Below are 8,284 nucleotides of genomic sequence, written 5' to 3'. Positions count from 1 at the left end.
TTTTTTGCTTTGTTGTTACAAGTTAGGGCTGCTTTCTCTGACACACTTCTCCCACTCCATCACATCGATTTTCTCATGTCAGCCTAATTGCAAAACAAATGTATTACTTGTAACAAAGTTATTCTGCAAGGGAGAGAGTGAGCATAACCACAAATCCACAAATGCTGATTCATAAAATCATGTATGCTGCTTAGAGTAATGTCAAGCCTGACAGTGAATAACCGTGAATAACCATGGTTACAGAGGGATGTTCCATGTTTCACTCAGAAGTTCTGATGACTCACAATAACAGATCTAATGTTGTTATGACCATTCAAAAATCAGTGTATCACAGTGCTGAAACCTAGTAAAATATGCGGTGTATGTATATAGTCAATTAGTTTTTTAAAAAAAATAGGAAAAACCATGCAAGCAAACAAGCAATGTATTTATATAGCACTTTCAGAACAACCCCCAGCTGAACACAAAGTGCTGTACACTTGCGCACTCTGCCCACTCTCTGTCGCTAATGATACAGTATATTAAAAATTTCAAAAATTAATGAATGCTTTATTTGAGTGTATTATATGTAATTATTATTATTATTATTATTATTATATGTAATTTTCCGTATTTATACTTTTTTTTTAAAGATCATGATTAAAACGGTATAAATGGAGAGTGATTGTTAAAACTCTAAAAAGATAACCTGCAAAATTAAATGGAAAACATGAATTAACTAAATATAAATATAGGTGGAACGGGCACAGAACACATACTGCAGTGTTCTGCTGCATGTTAGACAGCAGAACACTGACTAACATGCATCTGTGGCTGCATTAAATATTGCAGCTGGAACTCAGTAATGGCTTTAATGACTATTTAGCTTCTACAAAGAGCAGAGACAGAGGACGTGAGTTGCGCTCGACTGCAGGCTCTTCCTCGACTGTTTACTATACAGAAATTTACATCTTTCGTTTCTGTTGATTTACACATGCGTTCATCTTTTCTCCACACATTCCTCTTCTAACAAAAGGATCACATTCAATAAGGTTCACATTTTAAATCCTCTTGGTTACCTTGTGTTTTTTTATGTATAAGTCTACAAAATAAATTACAAGTCCCCTTATTTATAACAAATCTGTAACAAAATTCTGCTGCTGTCTAGCTTCAAAAATGTGTCTGTGCAGTAGCGTTAACACTGCGATTAACCTGCTAAGCATGACCGTATCTTCTCTTTATATCGTAACACATGCAACAATGCATCACATCAGGAAATAATAAAGAAATATATTCCCACATCTCCCAAAAATCAAAATATACGAGACTCTGTTTACATGTAGAAGCATAATGAGTGAGACCTATGCAGAACTCATGTTAATCAGATAGATAGATAGATAGATAGATAGATAGAACTACATTAATCCATTGGGTTGGTTTCTCCGGGAAATTCAGCAAAATGAAGTGTCCTTATGATGTTCTACTTCTCTGCCGTGACCCGGATTCGAACCGGGGTTGCTGCGGCCACAACGCAGAGTACTAACCACTATACGATCACGGCGAGCTAACAGGGACGTAGTCATGCACGCATAAAACTTTTAGTGGGCTCGGCATCTCACTACACTACAAGTGGAAGCCTCAGTAGCAACTCTCATTACAACTGACAGGAAAGTTCTTGTTCAGTCCATCAGACAGACACAAGAAAAGGTTTTAGGCTTTTTATGTGCATTGCAATTAGTTAGCTCACACTACTAACCTGTTTTATACAGAAAAGGCAGAGACAGGGGAAGAGCAGCGTGCTGTCTTCAGGCTCTTCCTTGTCTCAAGCTGGTTTTATGGTTTTACGCAGAGCAAGCGTGTCTGCTGTCCGCTCCACTCCTCCTAAGTACAGACACTCTGTATTTAAGTAGAAGTACAGACACTTGTATTAAAAAATACACCACTGAAAGTTGAAGTACTGATTCAACTTCTTTATTCAAGTACAAGTGAAAAAGTACACGCTCTGAAATGTATTCAAAGTAAAGAGTAGCTTCTTCAAGGACAATTCTACCATCTATTTTATGCACAGGTGACTGGAATTTCTGCCATATTAATATAATACAAAAATGATATTAGTACACAAGAATACAAATGGTATTCAAATCTAAATTCAAATTCTAATTAATGTACTCACCCAGAATCTGTTTTTTCAGACACAAGCAGTAAAAGAGAATAAAGAAAACTATTGTCTGTCAGGGGTGAAAGTGAGATACAGTAGCAAGATCTGCTGTAATGGCTCAGCATGGGGAAAATACAAACAGTTCACAATCATTTCTAATATCAGCTACAGCCTGTACACCATGTTTTCTTAGTGTACAGGCTGTGATCAGCTGATCTGTTGCACTTTGTGGATTGTGAATTGAGTTCAGTGAATGAATCTAAGCGCCATCATCTTAAATGTAAATTAATCTCTGCTACACTACTCCACAATGTAACCCAACACTGGCCACTACAATCACTGTGTTCCAGTCCAGCACATTAACGCAAGCTAACCTGTTTATCCTGCACAAAACTACCCAGTATTTTCATGCAACATTTGAATAACACAAAGTTAGTATACTTAGATTGCTTCGCAGGACGTTTCACAATATATAATATACAAGTCCAATATGTGATGACATTATTTATTATTATATATCTTTAAGTCTGCAGTTTATCCTAGTGTCACTGAGCAGTATTACCATTAAATCTAACCTCTCTTATTTTAGCCAATAACACTGCTCACAGACAGTCTGTGTGTTTGCTGATGTTTTTTGAGCTAGAAATGTTGAAACGTTACTCTTTATGCTCATTCTTCTTCTGTAGCACTAGCTAGATGCTGACTACAACATAAGGACACCTGCACTCATTCCGACCCACTTTAACCCCTGAGGATAAATGCTATAAATGATACAGCTGAACCTAAAGCAACGAGCCTCTTTTGAAAAAGTATAAAAGGAGTAGAAAGTATAGATATTTGTGTTAAAATGTAGGGAGGAAAAAAAAATACTCAAGCACAGATAAGTACAGATACCTTTATTACATTTATTCATACTGTTCATTTCTGCAATAATAAACAGGAGGAATATCCTTTTGTTAATTAACACATTGAATATTATAACATAAATTACCTCTAAAATTATATTTTATTCAATTATTTATTTTATCTTAAAACCTTTTCTGTCCTTTAAACATGGAATTGCTTTACTTTCTCCCCTCGATGTTATCGTCTGTTCTAGAAAATAATAATGCTGAGCTGAGGGCTATGAGAAGATAAACATCCCACTCTTATTCTTCTTGGGCACCTCCTGGACTTCCTATCTCCTTCCATCTGCTCGCCCTGAGCTGCTCTCCAGTTTATTCCACTCATGTCAGACCTGTCTGTGCTCTGCTCTACCCTCTGCATTGCTGCTGGAGAGAGGATCTCATAGCGAGATTATGATGTTAGAAAGCTTTTAGATACATGTATATCTGTCTCTCTGACAGCAGAAAGTTTCTGGTTCGTGGGGTTTCTGGTTTTGACTTTGAAGGGAGTTATGTACCGTAGATGCTCAGTGAACGACTCACCGGGCAACATGTAACAAGGCAGCCTTTTGCAGCTGGATTTCAGTGGAGATGAAGACTGAAACAGACTATAGTGGAAGCAAGAGGTGTTTATTTACCCACATGATCTAATTCCAAGAGACTGAGACACTAGCTTCAGACGGCTTTCTATTGAACAGCACGCTGATCTGAAGCTCACTGTGTGTGTTGTCGGGTTAGACAAACAGTAGGTGCATACACCACTGCCAGGGAAATGATCTCATTGCAGTTAACAGATTCACCTACAGACCAGTGTAGGATCAGATTTTAGAAAACATTTTCATCTACCCACTGATCTCACTCAAACTCTATCGCGTTCAAAGTTTACTTGAAGTTTTTAAAGAACAGTGAAACACAAAAGCAAAAACAATTCTGTGTGCAGGACCTGGAACAAAAAGCTACCTGCTAATTATTAAAATACTCAAATAATAAACCTTGTGTGTGCAGCTCGTTATTGATGTTCCTGAGGTGCTGAACAAGTTACCATCATACTAATAAGGAAACCCTCTTTCTTACACAACAAATGAAGTTTAATTTCAAAATTCAGTCATCACAATAAGTAAGAAAAAAATCAATTGCTTTAGTTTTATCATTTTTCCACAGTGCCGACAGTTAAAGATGATACACTTAAAACCAATTCTTTAATCATTTGTTAAACATGTCAATAGATGTAATGTTTTATTACAGTATAACCCTGATCTCAGAAGTTCTGTCCAGTTCGTTACTGCTCAGTAGTATCTGACCTAAACTTGCTTAAATGTTTTGCCAGTCTTCTATGTAAAATTCCTTTAGTTGTACGATGTTCACAAGTTTTCTTTGATCTACTTTTTAAATCCGTGCACAACATTTCACTGGCATTAAATTCTAGACTTTCATTAAACCCATTTCTCTTAAGCAGTTCTTGGTTGGTAGTTGGCAGTGTTATTATCTTGTCATTGTTAAAAAGTCCACTTTTGGTTCAACAACTTGCTGTCAGATTTTCCCAAATTATCTCAAAGCACACTTTGATGCATTGCAAGATTTTAGTTCCATAAATAAACCCAACTGTTATCTCAGATGCTGTCTGCATCATCTTTAGGTTTCAATATGGATGCATAGATCAGCACATTGTTTTTAGCCAAGTTTCTTGTGAGACTGTGCTTACTTTTGCAAGCAAGAACCAATCAAAGTGTGGGACATTGTCTCAGCCATGTGGGATGAGGGTAGGACAGGGAATAAAAATGCAGTGCAAAACCTGAGGATCCTAAGGTTGCATGATGATGACACCACACATAAACACTTCAGAGGCAAATTGAAACCAGGGTATAGTTATAAAAGGTTTAGGAAAGATGGGTTCCTGAGCAAAGGTTTAGTTGTTGGCACCAAATCAACCTCAGTCAATATAATTCTAATTGTACTAATCCAAGGATGTGACAAAGTCCTTGTGCCAAGTATTACCATGAAATGAGCAGATCATTTTATTGATAGTTAAAATTTCAGAAAGAATCAAGGGTTTGCTTTTCATCAGCTTCTCTGTATATTGTGACCTTTCTAGATTTCATATACAAAAATGTGCTGCAGTTTATTTTAGATGATAGAGATTAATAGTGGAAACATCTGTCGGTCTGTTTTCATTTTGTTTTTCTCCCCATAAAACAAGTGTATTTCTGTTTTTTTTGCAACTGTAGGAGTCACACAACAGAGACAGAAGACAGAGTGCAGCAAGGTGACTGGAATGGACACCCAAGTTCAAAGGTCAAACAAGAAATGTGCTGCACAGCAGATTCAACAACAGCGCTCGCTTGTCTTCTGATGACCTCAAACCCCATCTGTCCAAGCAAGTGTGTCCACTCTGTCCCTAAAACGTGGTGGACATACTGACAAAGCACAAACATACAGCAGAAAGTGTTCACACACACACACACACACACACACACACACACACACACACACACACACACACACACACACACACACACACACACACACACACACACACACAGCGTGTAAAAACAGTGTTGAACACGTGATCAACTTTCTAGGTAAATGTATTTCTAAAGGTGCTACTAACATGAAATTCTCATCAGCTATTGCTAACAACCCATCAAATCCACAGATGCAAAGAAATCAAACTAAAGATGTCCATAAATTGTGTAAAAATGAGAAATGACACAGGGATAGAGAAGTGCAAAAAGTCATGACAACAGCTGAAATCTATCAGTAATTAGAAAGCAATCCTGCCACTTAGTGCAAACTAATATCAGCTGGTTCAGTCCAACTGAAGGCCTGTAAAAAGGTGTCTCATTCCCAAGGTGTCACACAAGTAAAAACACCAAGTCCTTTCAAGATTGTCGGAGCTTTATTGTTGCTTAACATATGCATATCACCCTAAAAACACCACACCAACAGTGAAGTTTGGAGGTGGGAACATCATGGTGTGGAGCTGTTTTTCAACATATGGCACTGGCACGCTTCATATAACTGAGGGAAGGATAAATGTGAACATGTACCGAGACATTCCTGATAAAAACCTGCTGCCATCTTCCAGGATGATGAAGATGAAATGGAGGTGGATGTTTTCACCAAGACAATATTGCAAACACACAACCAAGGAAACTCTTAATTGGCTTCCGAAAAAGAAAAAGAAAAAGAAAAAGATGGCTCAGCCAATCACCTGACCTGAATCCAATTGAATATATATGGAAAGAACAAAAGCTGAGAGTTTGCAGAAGGGACGGAACCTTCAGGCTTTCATGGGCCAAAATCACATTGCGTCCAAAACTGCTTACGGTCACCTTTGTTCATTTAAAAAATCTATACAGTATTCATCGCTACTTTACTCAAATAATGTAAACTAACCAGCCAAACAACAATTCAACCTCAAACCTTTATGAGCTGCCGGGCCAAAAATCCCAGCAAGCTTCACTATCAGAGCCTCTGTTCAGAGTTCAGCCAGGTCGCTACCTGATTCAGGTTCCCCTCACTCTTCTATCAAGCTCTCTCATTATCAGGAATTTCTTCTGATTTCTTCTCCTGCCATTCCTTTTTGCTGGCACGTTCCCTTTACTCTGTAGAATCCCTGACCACCCAATCCCAAGCTTGCCTACCAGTTACATATTCGTAACAATCTTTGACCTTTGTAACATACAGTCATCACTGGTTCCAGTTCATGACTTATTTGGGGATCTGCCTGAAGCCATTCCCAAACTGCAGCCTTGATTCATGCTTAAGCCATTATGTACTAGAAGTGGTGTCAAAACTAAAATGAGGATGTGGTCCCTATTTGTCCCTTTGGCTGTGAGTGACTGTGCCCCATTAAAGCTTTTTTATTTTCTAAAAGAAAAAACAAAAAAACATTCTCCTCCATTAAGGTCATTCCTAAAACTCACTGACATCATCATTAACAAACTGCTCCTTTTTGAGAAACATTAAAAAAAAACAGCCACATGTGCAAAAAAATAACATTTAACATTAAACTCAAACAACAATACACACACACACACACACACAAACACACACACCTACCTTTCCTCTGGCTATCAGCAGTTAATAAATAAGGGAAATGAGCAGAAAGAGCTCATTAATATCAGTGAAGGTGAGCTGCTAACAGCCCCAGGAGACTGCTACTGTTTATACATGAGAGGGAGGGGGAGAGGGAGAGAGGGGTGGTGGTGGGTGGTGAGGGTGTTCTCCAGAGCTAAAAAATAAAGTAACAATGCCACTCCTTGAATAGTCATTCAAGGCTGGCGCCACAAAGCCTGTCAGTTTCTCTTCTTTCACACACGTATGCATTATTAGCACATAGGCACTGCATTGACATTGCTCCACCATGTATGAAGAGAGTTCCAAATATTTCCTTTTTTCCATTCCTGAGATATTTCCATTACATCACTACGTGCAGCACTTTCACGTCATAGCCTGGAGGTCCTGGGTTTGACTTTGGAGGAATCTGAATGTGAGTGTGATCAGTTGTGATACCCCTGATGAGCTGCCCCGGGTTTACACTCGACAGCTCAGATCTGGTTCTGGTTTCTGGTCCTCTCACTGTAGTCTCCCCTCTGTCTCTCAAGACTCTCAGCTACAAAAAGAACAGAGCTCTTTGTGTTTGTGTGCTTGTCCATGAGTGTGTTTCAGCATTTGTTTTGGCCTGAGTGTTACTGTGACCTTGGCTGGACTAATTATTTCTATGCAGCGACTCATAAACAGTTTTACCGGGATGATCTCTAGCATGACCTTAATTAGTCTTTGACACACAAACGGAGTCATATCGAACATTTTCTGTCTAATTTTTAACATATTAAATAAATTATATATATAAATGTGTATTATTCATTTTGATATGGCAAAAAATAAAACATATGTTGTTTCTTACGTTAAATATATTTATATTACGTGCACACAGAGCTGGGTCTGGACTCATTTCTCATTGACGAAATAACAACTGTAACGAGAAGCAACTGATGACAGCTTATTGCTGAAACATGTCTTTTTTGCCCTTTACTAAAAGTAGAGCAAGAGAGTATGCTTTCTCTCAGGGATTTCTCTCTTTTCTCAAAGTAACAACTGAACTTCTGTGAGAACAATGCAGGAGTTTTATTTAGCATATAAAAAAGCTGAGTGATTGTATAATACACTATGAAGACAATACAAAATGTTTCTTTACCTGTAAAGATTTTTTTTGCTCTTTGCTCTTTTTTAATGCCCTGTCATGCAAGACCAGGTGGCC

At 38.1% G+C, this 8,284-nt stretch overlaps 1 non-coding gene across 1 annotated transcript; it reads right to left on the bottom strand.

Moving 5' to 3' along the window:
- Window positions 1-1,468: 1,468 nt before the first annotated feature.
- Window positions 1,469-1,540, bottom strand: trnah-gug. Its single transcript has one exon. It is a non-coding gene; the product is annotated as a tRNA-His (tRNA).
- Between the last annotated feature and the right edge of the window lie 6,744 nt (window positions 1,541-8,284).

Source organism: Oreochromis aureus, linkage group 7, assembly GCF_013358895.1.
Source record: "Oreochromis aureus strain Israel breed Guangdong linkage group 7, ZZ_aureus, whole genome shotgun sequence".
In the NCBI taxonomy this organism is placed as follows: Eukaryota; Metazoa; Chordata; class Actinopteri; order Cichliformes; family Cichlidae; genus Oreochromis; species Oreochromis aureus.
This window is presented reverse-complemented; position numbering and strand designations above follow the sequence as displayed.